Source organism: Bos mutus, chromosome X (genome assembly GCF_027580195.1).
Source record: "Bos mutus isolate GX-2022 chromosome X, NWIPB_WYAK_1.1, whole genome shotgun sequence".
Classification (NCBI taxonomy): domain Eukaryota; kingdom Metazoa; phylum Chordata; class Mammalia; order Artiodactyla; family Bovidae; genus Bos; species Bos mutus.
In genome coordinates this window covers 130,771,484-130,788,816 of record NC_091646.1, presented here as the reverse complement: position 1 = coordinate 130,788,816, position 17,333 = coordinate 130,771,484, and the positions used below count along the sequence as shown (strand labels likewise).

Sequence of the window (17,333 nt, the reverse complement as noted above, 5' to 3'; positions counted from 1 at the left end):
GAACTGGTGTGCTCCACCGTCTTTGCCATATTGCAGACCTGTTCTTGTAAGGATGTCTGCACTTACTGCTTGTGGAAAGGTGGCCTCGTTACCTGATCTCGGTGCTTCTGTTCCCTTAGGCATCGGCGGGAGATGGTACAAGCCCGTCCCAGGATGTCGGTACAAGCCCCTCCCAGGATGCAGGTGACTTCACGGCGTACCCAGTCTCTTAGAGGTTAGTGACGCATCTTTATATACTAGGAAGAGCCAGGGGCTGCTGTCTCTCTGTCGGTCTCGTCTGTCTCTCTCTCAGCATCTTAGATTCTGCCATCTTGTTCACCTAAGAAAGTGTGATTTGGTCAAAATTCACAGTAGAGAAAAGTCTTGCCGTTTTTGCAAGCTTTACTGAAGTATACAGTTGATGTATGTGTTCATTTCGGGTGTATAGCAACCTGACTTAGTTATACATTTCAGCGAGTAAAGGACCTGCCTGGAATGCAGGAGACCTGGGAGACCTGGGTTCGATCCCTGGGTCGGGACGATCCCCTGGAGGAGGAAATGGCAACCCGCTCCAGTATTCTGGCCTGGAGAATCCCATGGACAAGACGCCCCTGGAGGGCTACAGTCCACAGGGTGGCAAAGAGTCAGACTTGACTGAGAGACTGAAGAGGAACAGTCAACCTAACACTTTGCTTACATCCCAGCTTTCTCAACTCCTTCTACTAAACCCAGCACCCATTTATGTCAGAAACAAATCTTCCCCATTTTTGACTCGGCTCTTTGAACTGAAATGCGACGCATTTGTCCAGCGGATATTCTCCTGGAGGATACAGAATGATTTCTTGTTTTCTTTTGGAAATGTGTGCTCGCCAGCTATGCTAAATCATGACTTCAGCCCATGACAGTGGGGAGCTCTTTACACACTCGGCGTGTTGAAACATCGTCCACTGAATGTGTTTCCACACATTCCAGTGTCAGGCAGAGGATGAACACAATACCCTGAAATGTAACAGTGCATTAAAAGGCATCAGCAAAGCCCTGTGCGTGCATGCGTGCTGATTCCCTTCAGTCGTGTCTGACTCTGAGACCCCATGGACTGTAGCCCACCAGGCTCCTCTGTCCATGGGATTCTCCAGGCAAGAATACTGGAGTGGGTTGCCATGCCCTCCTCCAGGGGATCTTCCTGATCCAGGGATCAAACCTAGATCTGCTGGATTAGCAGGCACACTGTTTATCGTCTGAGCCACCCGCAAAGACCCCCAACAGCCACCAAAATCACTGATATATATTGGATGTTGGATGAAAACCTATTCTGCTTGCCATTTTGTTCAGAATCCTCGAGGGGATGTGGTTGGCCGAATAACTGAATGAACCCTCCCCCGCCTCCCGTCCCCAAATGTTCACGCGCGAATACTTGGAACTCGTGAATATGTTACCTTACGTGTCAAAAGGGGCATTGCAGATGTGACTCAATTAAGGGTGTCGAGAGGGGGAGCTGCCAGTGAGCTTACTCGGCGGGTCCCCCTATGTCCTGGCCAGGGTTCTTGTAGGAGGGTCGCAGGAGCGTCAAGTCCCAGAGGGAGATGGGAGGACAGAAGTCACAGGGGGAGACATGGGGAGAGATCGAGGCTGAGATGCATCGAGAGACATAGATGGGAAGAATCTGTGCTCCTGCTTTTGAAGGTGGATGAAGGGGTCATGAGAGAATCCATGCATGCTGCTGCTAAGTCGCTTCAGTCGTGTCCGACTCTGTGCAATGCATGGGGGCCCCCTAAAAGCTGGGAAAGACGAGAGGACAAGACGGTTTGAAAGGAGGAAAGATAACGGGAGGAAAGACTCCAGTGTCTCTCCTGGAGTCCATTTCACAGGCTCTTTCTTCAGGTAGTTTCAAACATTGTATCAAAGTGAAGGTGCTCAGTCGTGTCCGACTCTTTGTGACCCCACGGACTGTTTCTCCGTCCAAGGGGTTTTCCAGGCAAGAGTGCTGGAGTGGGTTGCCATTTCCCTTCTCCAGGGGATCTTCCCCACCCAGGGATCGAACCCAGGTCTCCCGCATTGCAGGCGGACACTGTACCCTCTGAGCCACCAGGGCAGCCCCCAAAGATTGTATACACATACGACATGAATCTGAGCAAACTCTGGGAGATAGTGGAGGACGGAGGAGCCTGGCGTGCTGCAGTCCATGGGGTTGCAAAGAGTTGGACACGACTGAGCGACTGAACAACAACCTCCATGTCAGCTTTATCCACTCACCTCCTGATGGACACCTAGGTTGCTTCCGTATCTTAACTATTGTAAACAGAGCTTCTGTGAAGGTTGGGCTGTATGTGTCTTTTCGAATCATGGTTTTCTCTGAATATAGGCTTAGGAGCGGGATGCTTGGATCGTAGGTCAAAGATGTGGCTCTCTTGACGCCAGGAGAGAGGAGCGAAGCTAACAACCTTGGGGCATTTTAACCTTGGATACCCTCACTGTTTGGTGAGTGTAATCTCAATGTAGATGCACCATAAAACTTATGTGTGCTACCAAAAAAAAAAGCGTTTAAAAGCTTGATACATTTATCCCATTTGTACATACCGAGAACAGGAACACTGTTTGCCTCCAACCTTCTAGAACTGAGATTTGTTGTTGTTCAGTCACTAAGTCGTGTCTGACTCTCTGCGACCCCATGGACTGCAGCACCCCAGGCTTCCCCATATATCACCAACTCCCGGAGCGTGCTGAAACTCGTGTCCATCGAGTCGGTGATGCCATCCAGCCATCTCATCGTCTGCCGTCCCCTTCTACTCCCGCCTTCGATCTCTCCCAGCATCAGGGTCTTTTCCAGTGAGTCAGCTCTTTGCATCAGGTGCTCAAAGTATTGGAGCTTCAGCTTCAGCCTCAGTCCTTCCAATGAGTGTTCAGGGTTGATTTCCTTTAGTGTGGGCTGTTAAGATCCCAAACAAGTTGGTTGACAGCAGTATCAAGCCAGAAGAAATACCATTTAAGGAGCAGAACATGTCAGCCGTGATTGGTCCAAGTTGAGTTTCTGGTTCAAGTTACTAAGGGAATTTTTTCTTTTACTTTGGAGGTAAACAAAGCCCACCTGTTTATAGATCTTTAGAGACATGAGGTTATCTTCCTTAATACATCTGAGGTTTCCAGAAACTAGAGTCTGCTTGACAATACATGTGGAGAAAGTAGATGCTGTTATCATCTATAAACAAAATCACACATGGTAATTTCAGACCAAGTGCCAATATCTGGATGCTTGCAACAAAACCCTCTTCTTTCAAAACAAACTGAACATCTTAAAAGCCAAGCGTGCTTTATCCTCAGATGATCTCAGAATATCCCTAATTCCCCATTTGACTGGCCCTCTTTCAGGTGGATTACTCATATAATGCCGGATTTGGGATTTATCTTTCCAAAATGTGTTTATTTTTTTTCCTTGCCTACCTAACCATGTTTGCATTTTCTCATTCCCTTCAAGTGATGAAATAGTGCATAGTCTTATCATTCATTCAAAGGAAATACTTGAAAAGACGTTGCAAATCTGACAGTGTTTGGACTGATCCAAGGTTCTGATGCTAAAGCTGAAACTCCAGTACTTTGGCCACCTCATGCGAAGAGTTGACTCATTGGAAAAGACTCTGATGCTGGGAGGGATTGGGGGCAGGAGGAGAAGCGGACGACAGAGGATGAGATGGCTGGATGGCATCACTGACTCGATGGACGTGAGTCTGAGTGAACTCCGGGAGCTAGTGATGGACAGGGAGGCCTGGCGTGCTGTGATTCATGGGGTCGCAAAGAGTCGGGCATGACTGAGCGACTGAACTGGACTGAAGGTTCTGAATGACTTAGCAGACAAGCCTGGCTCCCCTTACCCGGTCGCTGAGACTTTCCTCCGTACGGATACCCGCTCATGGTCCAAGCGTTCTGTGGTTAGTTTCTAAGGGCCAGAGTGAGGATTGACCAGCTGTGTGTAAAAATTTCCAGAATCGCTTGTCTCCAAGGCAACCCGTCGGATGTTGTGATGATTTCGATGGCCAGACATTCTGCTCTTGCGTTGGTCGATGGTTGGGCTTGCTGCAAACTCTGTCACCTTCTGAGAGTTTGTTGTAAATTCATTTCTGTCCCAAGGATCAGGTCAGATCAAGATGTAACATCCTGGTCACTAGAAAGTCCTTCCTGTGTCTTTCTGGACCCATTGGGTTTTTTGGAGAGGAGGGGGGGGTCAAAAACGCACTCCTTTTCCTTAAGATTTTATATTTTATTTTTGGCTGTGTTGTCTGTTTGTTGCTGCTCAAGGGCTTTCTCTAGTTGCAGCGTGCAGGGGCTCTTCTCTAGCTGGGGTGTGCAGGCTTCTGATTGCAGTGGCTTTTGTTGCAGAGCACACGGGCTTTGTTGCTCCACGGCACGTGGGGTCTTCCTGGACCAGGAATCGAAGCTGCGTCCATTGCGCTGGCAGGCAGATTCCTTACCACTGGGGCACTGCCAGGGCCAGCCCACAAACACACTCTTCAGGACCCGACTTGGAATTCTTGACTACGATGGCCACTTTTTTACACGAGGTGCCCCGGGCTCTGAACATCCCACGTCTGGTCCGTACCTCGGAACGCAGTACTCCTCCGGGTTCTCAAGAGCGTACCGTGAGAAAGGGGCCTTCCTTTCACGACGCTGTCTTTCTACCAGCATGATATTCGCTCGATAACCTCCAGTTAGGGTTTGATTACATGCACCACTGAGTCAGGGGACGTGAGTTTGAGCAAATTCTGGGAGATAGTGCCTGGACTGCTGCAGTCCATGGGGTCGCAAAGAGATGGTCACGACTGAGCGACTGAACAGCAGATCAGATTTAAGGATGGTTAGACCTGCTTGGGTTGGTTTAATTTAACCTTTAATATAATTCTTTCAATTTGGGGGGAATTTTCAGCTGTTAACGGTGCAGATATTCTCTTTTCTCCTTCTCGTCCATTCTGTCTCTTCTCTCTGGGGCAGTCCTTGGATTCTTGCTACCGTTTTATAACATAATCTTCTGGATATCTTTCAAAAGCCTCTTTGGAGGAGCACCATTTTCAGTTGTATTTCTGGCTCGCCAGTTGTCTAAGTAATGAGCACTCTATAATTATCTCACATGTTGAATTATTTATCACAACTTCTATTAAAAAAAATTTTTTTTTTGCCTACCCCAAGGCTCGCAGAATCTTAGTCCCCCAACCAGGGATTGAACGCAGGCCACCACAGTGAAAGTTCAGAGTCCTCACCACTGGATCACCACGGAACTCCCCTACCAAGTGCTTTTAAAAAGAGTGAGAAGGAGAAGAAGGTTCATCTGGACTGTTTTTCTAGATTCCACAAATGCATGTTAGTACACGACTTTCTTTCTCTTTCTGACTTACTTTACTCTGTATGACAGACTCTAGGTCCATCCACATCTCTACAAATTATTCAGTTGCATTCCTTTTCGGGGCGGAATAATACTCCATTGTATAAACGTACCACATCTTTTTCATCTGTTCCTTTGTCGATGGACACTTAGGGTGTTTCCGTGTCTTGACTGTCATAAATTGTGCTGCCTTGAACATTGGGGTGGGTGTGTCTTTGTGAATTATGGTTTTCTCAGGGTTTATATGCCCAGGAGTGGGATTGCTGGGTCATATGGTAGATCTCCTCCAATTAAGGGCTGCCCTGATGGCTCAGCTGGTAAAGAATCTGCCTGCAATGCAGGAGACCTGTGTTCGATCCCTGGGTCTGGACGATCCCCTCGAGAAGGGATAGGCTACCTACTCCAGTAGTCTTGGGCTTCCCTTGTGGCTCAGCTGGTAAAGAATCCACCTGCAGTGTGGGAAACCTGTGTTCAATCCCTGGGTTGCTAAGATCCCCTAGAGAAGGGATAGGCTACCCACTCCAGTATTCTTGCCTGGAGAATTCCATGGGCTGTATAGTCCATGGGGTTGCAATAAGTCAGACACGCCTGAGCGACTTTCACTCTCACTTTCCAATTAAAAAAAGAAAAGAAAAAGAAATAAAAGAATAAGCCAAAGATGAAGAGACCTCTCCCCGTAGCATCTTAATGCTGTGAGACCATCTTTGACAGAGGGTCAGTCTGGGAAGAATGGAACCAACCGCCCTCCACGAGGTGGCTTTTGCCAGCAGACCTGTTTGTGACAATGTTCTTTTAAATTTTCTTTTTTTTTTTTTAAAGTCCAGCCCCATCCAACATCTGGTATTTATTGTAATGTTGTTGATGGAAGCGCAGGAGGAGAAAAGGGCAGAGCAGGGTGTCGGGGAGACGCTCCACCCGGCGAGGAGTGGGTGGCACGGTGGTGACGTGCAGGGCAGGAGACGTCTGTGGTCAAGACGTGAGTCATGAAGTCGGGGGACGGGGAGCCCGGAAAGAAGGAGGACCCTGGGGTCTGGGAGGGACGACCGGCCGCTCGACGCTGGACATAGAACTTAGGAAGATCTGCCGGCAGCTCGCAGTCTAAGACGGGCGTGGTGCAACTTGAGTGATGCTAAGATCCTAAAGATGCCAGCCTCGCTGAGAGTGGTCCCCCTTCTCATTGGCCTTGATAATGATTACAAGCGTTTCTGGCTTTTATCCTCCTCTGTGCTAACTAAGCTGTATGGCTTCTCCTCTTTTTTCTTTCCTTTCTTCTTTGTTTAGCTGCACAGAATTCCCAAAGTCCTGTCGCCCCGTAGGAATCAGATTGATGTCATTTCAGCCTTACCGTGTGCTTTTTATTAATGATGGAAAGTTTCCTTTGCCCGCACCAAAGGAGTTTTACGAGAGACCCAAGGCTGTACGCGAAACTGTTATTAAAAAATGATAATAATAATGATATTGACTTGTCTCTTTGGGGAGGATTATCTGGAGCTATGAAAAGATGCATAAAAAGTTCATAAGATGAGATCTTACACTCTTTCTATCAGACGTTCCATCCTCTTCAATAGAACCGTCTTCTCTCAAGTCACGAGAGTGAAGCCTCCAGCACCTCGTCAGGGCATCTTGAATTCATATGGAGAGGCTGCGGATGCGTCCATTATTTTTAAAATATGCTCAACGGACAGATTCTGGAAGCTCCAGATGTGAGAAGTTTAAAAAAAGCGTGTTTCCCTTGGAATCCTGTCAGAATCTTTTAGGGTTTGTTCATCTTTCTTACTTTTGCTTGCCTGTATGTTAAGCTGTGTCCAACTCTTTGCGACCCCATGGACTATAGCCCGCCAGGCTTTTCTGTCCGGGGGATTTTCCAGGCAGGAATACTGGAGTGGGTGGCCATTTCCTCCTCCAGCTTCTTTTGTAGCAGTGTTTATTTGCTACTTTGAGAGAAGCTGGTTATCCTGAAGGTGTTGCCATCTTTCAATGGCTGTTAAAGATTTTCTTTTTTCACCTGGACTGTTAACATTCGTTTGCATTTCTTTGTTTATTGTTGCTATGCTGTGTGTTCGTTTGCTCTGCGTGGGCTTTTCTCCCGTTTCGGTGATTGGGGGCGACTCTCCAGTTGGGGTGCGTGGGTTTCTCATTGAGGGGCTTTCTCTTCTTGTGGAACAAGAGCTCTGGGGTGCGTGGGCTTCAATAGTTATGGCACGCATGCTGAGTTACAGTTGGTAAAGAACCCGCCTGCCTATGCAGGAGGCGCAAGAGAGGGGGGCTCAATCCCTGGGTCAGGAAGATCCCCTGGAGGAGGAAATGGCAACCCACTCCAGTCTTCTTGCTCGGAGAATCCCCTTGGACAGAGGAGCCTGGTGGGCTACAGTCCACGGGGTTGCAAGGAGTTGGACACGACGGAGAGACGAAACAGCAGCAATTGGTCTTCCTTTGTCCCCACTGGGACCTCTCACAGACGTCTGTAGACTCTGAAGGGCAAACTCCCGAGGTTCGTTTTCATTCTAACCCAGCTTTGTTTCCGTTCCAGCAGAGAAACAGACGGCCACGATCCAGCCACGTGCCCATCTTCGCTAAACCGTGATGGGACTGGTAATCATTAAAAAAGCATAACCCTTCACAATTGTGACAGCTTGTTTCTCTCGTGGCCTGAGTCCGTGTCTGAAAACATCAGGTCCTGGTCTCTAGAATCTGGGGATGTGATGTTTGTTGGACAAGAAGTCCCTGCAGAGCTCAGCCCTGCCTGAAAATCCCAGCTATTCAAGGTTAGAATTTTATTTATTATTTTTTTGTTGTCTTTTAAGTATTTATGATTTAATTTTTTATTGAGGTATGAGCAACATAGTGATTCGTAATTGTTGCAGATTATGCTCAGAGAAGGCGATGGCACCCCACTCCAGTACTCTTGCCTGGAAAATCCCATGGACAGAGGAGCCTGCTGGGCTGCAGTCCATGGGGTTGCTAACAGTCAGGCACGACTAAGCGACTTCACTTTCACTTTTCACTTCTATGCATTGGAGAAGGAAATGGCTACCCACTCCAGCATTCTTGCCTGGAGAATCCCAGGGACGGGGGAGCCTGGTGGGCTGCCGTCTATGGGGTTGCACAGAGTCGGACACGACTGAAGTGACCTAGCAGCAGCAGCAGCAGCATACTCCATTTAAGGTATTGTAAAATATTGGCTCTATTTCCTGTGCTGGACAGTATATCCTTTAGCGTGTTATTCCAAGTACAATGTATCCTTCCAGCTCGTCTATTTTATACACAGTGGTCTGTACCTTGTATCCCCGCCTTCTGTCTTGACCCTGCCCCTTCCCTCTCCCCTTTGGTAATATCTGTGGGTCTTTTTCTGTGTTGATATATTCGTTCATTTGTTTTATTTCCTTTTTAGATTCTGCGTGTAAATGGTAACATAGACTATTTGTCGTTCTCTTTCTGACTTCACAGAGTATGATCTTCTCTAGGTTGATCCACGTTACTGCAAATGGCATGCTTCCATCCTTTTTCATGGCTGCGTAATATTCCACTGCATATCTATGTACTACATCTTCCTTATCCATTCACTTGCTGGTGGACACTTAGGTTTTCACTTCCTCATTTTCACTGTCGTACCCAGTGCTGCCGTGAACACTGAGGAGCATGTTATTGTTTCGAATCAGTGTCTCCTTTTTGTCCGGATGCACAGCAGGTTTGGGAAGCGAGAATGGAGGTGAGCATGAACAGGGAGAGGCCTTTCCAAACATGCTCTGAGAACAGAGCCGTGACGTCACCCAAACCTTCTGGTCCTTGATTCCTGCCTTCTGACCCTCCAGGAAGTCCTTGTCCGTCCAGATGCCCCGCCCTGCCCAAGCTGTTGCCTGGGAACCCGGAGGCTCTGAAAATGCTGAGGGATCAAAGGCGAGTCAGCAGCAGAAACTGGAAACACTTGACCTTTAGATTCAGGTCAGCGCTCCTCTGCGTCGGTGGAGAGCACAGCGTTCCACGTCCGTCTGGTGTGTCTGCCGAGCAGACCGGGCACGGAAGCACACACAGCCTCTGCCAAAAGACGTCGATGACGGGTGAGGTCAGCCTTGAGAATGATTTTCCAAACGCATTGGAGCTCCAGATCATCCTTTCAGTGCGGAAAGCTGAGAATTCCATTATTAACAGCCTGGAGACATTTTCTTCTAGGAGCGAATGGGAAGACGCAATAGGAGGTGGTGTGGAGTCCCCTCACTCAGAGGGATGAGGGGTCAGAGGTGTCATTCCTCTTTATGGTGGTGGTGGGGGAGGGAGGGGACATCACCACTTCTTCCGAAGTGAGTGTGCCAGCAAACTGAGAATTTCCAAAGCATCAGCTTTCTGAGTTTTGATATGCAAGACGCCCCTGGTGGCTCAGGGGTAAAGAATCCACCTGTCGATGCAGGAGATGTGGGTTTGATCCCTGGGTCAGGAAGATTCCCCTGGAGGAGGGCATGGCAACCCGCTCCAGTATGCTTGCCTGGAGAATCCCATGGACAGAGGAGCCTGGCGGTGCTTCAGTCCCTGGGGTCACAGATAGTTGGACATGACTGAGCAGCCTTCACTTACTTACAGGAGTTGTAGGAAACTGATGGTTCTTTTTCCCCAGCCCCTCCCTCTTGTGTCTGGAATGACTACCAACGGCTGCCTTCACCTAGGAGGTGATGTTGTCATTGTTGAGATGCTGGGAGGAGAACCCATCTTGTCTCATGAGCAGGAGATGACGCCTGCTTAGACCAAGAGGGGATGTGAGCTCTGGTGTATGTGGCTGCTTCTCCCTTTGTCTCAGTGTGTCTGTCTTCCCTATCTGTCTGTCTGTCTACCTACCTATTGTATCCATCTGTCTATCATATGTCTTGTCTACCGTCTATCTTATCTACCTAACTACCCGCCTACCAGTATCTGTCATCTTGTCTAGCATCTGTCTATCCATCTGTCTCTCTATTTGTCTGTCTGCTGCTGCTAAGTCGCTTCAGTCGTGTCCGACTCTGTGCGTCTGTCTACCTATTAATACATACCTACCCGTGTATACGGCTTCCCGTGTCGCTCAGCTGTTAAAGAATCTGCCTGAGTTTCTTTACCAATGCGGGAGACCTGGGTTCGATACCCTGGGCTGGGAACATCCCCTGGAGAAGGGAGAGGCTACCCACTCCGGTCTTCTGGCCTGGAGAACTCCATGGACTGTATAGTCCGTGGGGTCGCAAAGATCAGACACAACTGAGCGGCTTTTACTTCGCTTTACCCGTGTATCATACCTGTCTATCATTCTAACTGTTATTTATCTAATCTGTCTATCTGTCTATGGCTCTGTTTGTCTATCTACCTGCCTATCGTATCTGTATATCATCTCACCTACCATGTATCTTATCTGTCTGTCTGTCTGTCTGTCTAATCTCTGTCTCTGTGTATCTCCCTTTGTGTATGTGTGTGCTTAGTCGCTCAGTCGCGTCCGACTCTCTGCGACCCCATGTACTGCAGCCCACCAGGCTCCTCTGTCCATGGGGATTCTCCAGGCCAGAATACTGCAGTGGGTTGCCATGCCCTCCTCCAGTGGGGGGGATCTTCCCAACTCCAGGGATGGAACCCAGGTCGCCCGCATGGCAGGCAGATTGTTTACCAGCTGAGCCACCAGAGAGGCCCAAGAATACTGCAGTGGATGGCCTGTCCCTTCTCCAGGGGATCTTCCCAAACCAGGAATTGAACCGTGGTCTCCTGCATTGCAGGCGGGTTCTTTACCCGCTGAGCTTCCAGGCCAAGCCCATCTACCTATCATCTATCTTATCAGGTGATAAGATACCTATCTGTCAGGTAGACAGGTAGATAGATACCTATCTGTCATCTACTATCTACCTACTCTATCATCTAATATCTACATATCTCGTCTCTGGGACCTGAGACGCCCACGATCCCTAGAGAGGACCCTTGCTCTCCACGTTTGTCTCCTTCCTGACGCCACGGCCGCTTCCACGATCCCGCCTGCATCCTCTCAGCTCCCTTCTTGGAGATGTTTCCCCCATCAATCACCTCCTTAATGCTCCTCCTAAATCACCCGCAACGCCGTCCCTCTGGAAGGCGCCTTGGGCTTCAGGGCGGCCGTCGGGGTTTAAGTTCTTGCGAAATGGATATTTGCAGTAATCCATTTAGCAATTAGGATTATCTCCGTTTGTGGGAGCTTGGCAGGGAGAGGATGCAGCGGCCTGGACACTTTGCGGGAGAAAGAGGGATGGCCCGAGGTTTCTAAAAGGAGGTGAGTCAGACCCATGAAAGCTGTGCAGAGGACGGCTGTGTGATGCTACTCACAGGGAAGAAGTCCCTGGTTTGGGAAGATCCCCTGGAGGAGGGCGTGACAACCCGCTCCAGTGTTCTTGCCTGGAGAATCCCACGGACGGAGGAACCCAGGCGGGCTACAGTCCACTGTGTCGCAGAGAGTCGAACACAACTGAGCGACTAACACTACTAATACAGCAAAAAGGGATTTATTTACGGACACGCCTGTTCATGGCAACAGCTGGGGTCTGTCGGATGGCGTGAGCGCTGCAGACGAGATGTCCCCAAAGGTGGAAAAATATCAGGAGATGACGTGTGTGGAGTCTTCCATACGAGACTTCTGCAGAAAAAGGTGTCATTCCAATGCCATAGACAAGGAGCAGCCACTTGTTTCTTAAGGTTTCTGCTTGAATTCCTTGGAAGGAAAGCTATGAGAAACCTAGACAGCGTATTAAAAAGCTGGGATGTCACCTTGCAGACAAAGGTCTCTATAGTCAAGCTGTAGTCTTTCCAGTAGTCATGTACAAACGTGAGAGTTGGACCGTAAAGAAAGCTGAGCACCGAAGAATAGATGCTTTTTTAAAAAATTAATTCATTTTTAAAACAATTTATTTATTTTTTGTTTTTTGTTTTTTTGAATTTATTTACTTTAATTGGAGCCTAGTTACTTTATAATGTTGTAGTGTTTTTGCCATACATGGATATGAATCAGCCATCTGTGGTGTTGGAGAAGACTCTTGAGAGTCCCTTGGACTGCAAGGAGATCCAACCAGTCCATCCTAAAGGAGATCAGTCCTGAATATTCGTTGGAAGGACTGACGCTGAAGATGAAACTCCAATACTTTGGCCACCTGATGGCAAGACCCAACTGATTGGAAAAGACCCTGATGCTGGGAAAGATTGAGGGCAGGAGGAAAAGGGGACGACAGAGGATGAGATGGTTGGATGGCATCACGGACTCGATGGACATGAGTTTGAGCAAGCTCTGGGAGTTGCTGAAGGACAGGGAGGTCTGGTGTGCTGCAGTCCGTGGGGCTGCAGAGACTCGGACACAACTTGGCAACTTTGCAGTACCTATCATCTGTCTAGCTGTCTTTTTATCTATCTATCTATCTATCTATCCATCCATCATATCTATCCATCCATCCATCATATCTATCTATCCAACCATCTGTCTACAGAGAGAGACGGAATCTCTTGTGAGTAGTTGGCGCCATGATTATGGAGGCCCAGACATCCTGCCACGAGCCACCTGCAGGCAGGAGCCCCCTTCCCACTTGCCTGCCTGGACAAGAGAGGACTGAAAGCTACTGCTCCGTGTCCCAGGCTGCTTGGACAGAACCCAGCACAGCACAGCACCCAGAACCCATGTGGTTCCGTGGCAGACACACTTCCTGTGACCTCCATGAAGGGACTCGGACTATTTCAGCGCCGGTTAGCCCTCTGCAGCATGTGAGGGGGCCGTGTCTAGACAGCCTGTTTTCCCCGCATCCGAGCCAAGCCCGCTGCACACGTGCACCAGTTCTCTGGCAGCCCCATCTTGCACAAACATCCTTAATACCTGTGGTCTGTGAACTGGGAGTTTAATATCAGTGACTTTTTAAGGAGACGTCGAAACCTCAGACGCTGAGTGGGATGATCAGTCTATGACATCAGGTCTCAGACTGTCAGGAGATCAGAGCATCCACGAAACTGAAATCCGTTTTGTTTTTTTTTTTTTTTTTAAGTTCTATTATTTTTCCCTCTCGCTGAGATGGTTTTGCATTCATTACAAGTCAAGCTGTTTCACAGATGCCCATTGGACGGAGAAAGGAAGCTGCCTCTTCTCACCAGCCAAGGGTCTCCGAGGATAATCGAAGCTCCCAGGGGCATTGGAGAAGACTCTTGAGAGTCCCTTGGAGGAGATCCTTGCAGTAGGATAGATAGATAGATAGATCATCCTAAAGGAGATCAGTCCTGAATATTCACTGGAAGAACTGATGCTGAAGCTCTAATGCTTTGGACACCTGATGCGAAGAGCTGACTCACTGGAAAAGAGCCTGATGCTGGGAAAGATTGAAGGCAGGAGGAGAAGGGGACGACAGAGGATGAGATGGTTGGATGGCCCCAGCGACTCGATGGACATGAGTTTGAGTAAACTGTGAGAGTTGGTGATGGACAGGGAGGCCTGGCGTGCTGCAGTCTGTGGGGTCACAAAGAGTCAGACATGAGTGAGTGACTGACCAACAACATCATCAAGAGAAAAGGCACATGGATACCCACAGAAAATTCTGTACACCAGTCTAATGTTCTTCACAGTCAGAGCACAAATCCATTTATCCCAGACATGATACTCTCTAGAAGTTCTAAAAACCCCAGGAATGAAAGAGCTAAATCCTGTAAAATTGCCCCAAATTCCTAAATATGTTTATGTACGCCTGCTCCTACACCAGCTATATAGGATAGCTATAGAACTCTACAATATATTTATATGCACATACCGTGGTGACTCAGATGGTAAAGAATCCGCCTGCAATACAGGAGACCCCAGTGCGATCCCTGGGTCGGGAAGATCCCCTGGAGGAGGGCATGGCAACGCACTCCAGTATCCTTGCCTGGAGAATCCCATGGACAGAGGAGCCTGGCGGGCTACAGTCCATGGGGTCGCAAAGAGTGGGACACGAGTTAGAGACTAAACAACACCAACAATGTGATATTCTCCTGTTTTCTTACATTTATTTTACATCTTCTAGGTGAGCAAAAGACAAGAAGAATCAGGCTTCCCAAAAGAGGAATCACGTAGGTGAGTAACCCGTTAAAAAGTGAACCAATTGTGTTTGTAAATGAGAAACTCACTTTGGGACGCAGCTTGCTATCTTTGGAACTTTCTTTGGGATGCAGCTTGCTGTCTTTGGAGGTGCAGGAAAAGAAAGCGTGAGTCGCTCAGTCATGTTCGACTCTCTGCGACCCCGTGGACTGTAGCCCACCAGGCTCCTCAATCCATGGGATTCTCCAGGCCAGAATACTGGAGTGGGTTGTCATTTCCCCCTCCAGGGAATCTTCGTAACCCAGAGGCTAAACCTGTGTCTCCTGCATTGCAGGCAGATTCTTTACCAGCTGAGCCATCAGGGAAACCCTAGAGATGGAACCACTTAAGAAGTCAGGGGCCGTCTTGGTGAGAGTGATGCGAACTGCCTTGACAAAGACGCCGCAGAATTTTGTCAACTTATCGCAGCCGCAGCTGACTTCTCGTTTCAATTACTCATCCGTTCCAGGTGTTCCTGCTTGGGGAGATTTCTTCCAAGTGGTGAGTGACAGGCCCAGCATCCTTGCCAACCTGGTCCTCTGCCTTCTTCAACACCTGCCTCCCGAGGTCCTCGTGTGTGCACTGGTCGCTTCTTTGCTATTGCTGTTTTTGTGTCTGTTGCTTGAATGCCATCCAGCTGAAAAAACTAAAATGCATGCACACTTGCTAGCCATGGGAGATTTCCATGGTGTTCATCCTTCCCCTGGCCGGAACGTCTCCACACGAGACACGTCAAATGCTAAGAGCAGCTGGGATGTGTCCTCAAGCTGAGACGAGCATCTGAGTCTGCTATTGCTGAGTATGGTATCAGTGACTAGCTGCTGTGAAAATGAAAGTGTCAGTTGCTCATTGGTGTCTGACTCTTTACGATCTCATGGACTGTAGCCCATCAGGCTCCTCTGTCCAGGGGGATTCTCCAGGCAAGAATATACAGGAGTTTGTAGCTACTGCCTTCTCCAGGGGGATCTTCCCAACCCAGGGATCAAACGCAGGTCATCTGCATTGCAGGCGCATTCTTTACCCTCCAAGCCACGAGGGAGGCGCTCTGCCCGTGGGTAAAAACCCTCTGTTAATGGCTGTGCGAACACTGAGAGCACGCTTCCCTTGCCGCCAGGATTATACATTGGTACAGTCGCTTTGGAAGTCTGTTGGGCGCCCTCTTGAAAAGCCAAAGGTGACCCAGAAGTTGCACTCGTGGGTAGAAACTCTGGAGAATCCCTTGCCTGTGTATGTGTTAGCCCGTTCTCAGGAGTCGTGTCTCTGATATTGAAACCTGCAATCAACCTGTGTGTTTGTGGGCAGGAGAGCGGGATATACAGAGTGTGAAATGATCGCACAATGGGATGTTGTACAGAAGTAAAGCGAGTTGGCTCAGCATACACACCGCGCCCTCGTGGATTTTATTTTATTTTGCTTTTATAATTTGTATTTCTTTGTTTTTGGTTGCAGTGGGTCTTTGCTGCTGTTTGGGGGACTTTGGTTGTGGCGAGCGGGGCGGCTCTCGGTTGCCGTGTGTGGGTTTTGCATTGCGGCGGTCTCTCTGCTGGTGGAGCACCGGCTCTGGGTGCCTGGGCTCAGTCGCTGTGACGCATAAGCTAGGTTGCTGCATGGCATGTGGAATTTTCCCAAACCGGGGGTCAAACCCTGTGGTGGGAGCCCTAGAGGTCCCTCCCTGGCATCTGGTGTCACATCCCCCTTTGCCCCAGTCCCCAGGTCAACAGCAGTGTGTCCCTCATCGGCACTGGGGGAGCAGGCCGTCGACTGAGTGGACCAGGCCCACGCGCCCTGGGGAGGGCAGTCTGCTTTGCTCAGTGTCCTGGTTCACATGTTCATCTCATCCCACAGGGCCTAACTGTAGAGCACAGAAAACTATATTCAATAGCCTGTAATAACCTGTGAGTGGAAAAGAATCTGAAAAAGCGTGTATGTGTAACTGAAGCACTGTGCTCACGCTAGAAGCTAACCCAACGATGTGAATCTACCATGTAAGTGCAGTGAAGATGCAAGTGTCGGTCGCTCAGTCGTGTCCGACGCTTTGCGACCCCGTGGACTGTAGCCCCGCCGGGCTCCTCTGTCCGTGGAATTCTCCAGGCAAGAATGCCTGGAGGAGGGAGTGTCATTCCCTCCTCCAGGGATCCTTCGTCCTGATCCAGGGAGAGAACCCAGCTCTCCTGCATTGCAGGCAGATTCTGCACCCTCTGAGCCACCAGGGATGCCAACATTATAAATAAATGACACTTCAATGTGAAAAATTTTTAAAAATGTGAATCTCATTCAGAAACACTCTATACCAGACACACGTAGAATCATGTTTTACCAAATATCTGGGCACTTTGTGGGCCCATCAAGACACAGAAAAGTAACCTTCATAATGTGTGTGTGTGTGTGTGTGCATCTTATAATGTGCTAAGCACCGAGCCAAATAAAAGATTTAATTTTCACTGCAAATCTGTGTGCTCTAATAATATTCTACAGTCTTCCTGAAACATCATTGGCGACGTCCAAATACAGATTAAGTGAAGGATCTGAAAAAAATGATAGAATGCAGCTAGTTGGCTAGACAGTACAGAATGCAGACACCCTTGATGCCACAGCAAAATTCCTAAAGGGCCCCAGGAAGTTTCCCTGTGTTCTTCTGCGTTCACTGCTGAGGAAGCAACACCTTTTCCCGTCTCCCCATTACGGTCATGGCATTTGGAGGAACTGGTCGTTGGCAGCCCTCCAGGCTGTGAGGTTCGTAAAAATCTGTGTTCGTTTTAGGAGCGTACATTGGCTGAGACCGCTCACCCTGGCCGGGCACCACAGTAACCATGTGTGTGAGTTAATTTATGACATGAGGTCCTCCTGGGAAGGAGCTCAGAACTGACAAGCCATACCCCTATCGGGAGAGTTCAGGAAAGGTCAGAAGGAGACACCACGTGTCTTAGCCTTTCC

General features: G+C 48.9%; 1 long non-coding RNA gene across 1 annotated transcript; it reads left to right on the top strand.

Moving 5' to 3' along the window:
• Positions 1 to 6,833: 6,833 nt before the first annotated feature.
• Positions 6,834 to 16,896, top strand: LOC138986363 (uncharacterized). Its single transcript, XR_011463192.1, has 6 exons — positions 6,834 to 8,112; positions 8,212 to 8,512; positions 9,160 to 9,410; positions 14,352 to 14,396; positions 14,695 to 14,900; positions 16,245 to 16,896. It is a non-coding gene; the product is annotated as an uncharacterized lncRNA (long non-coding RNA).
• Positions 16,897 to 17,333: the final 437 nt, after the last annotated feature.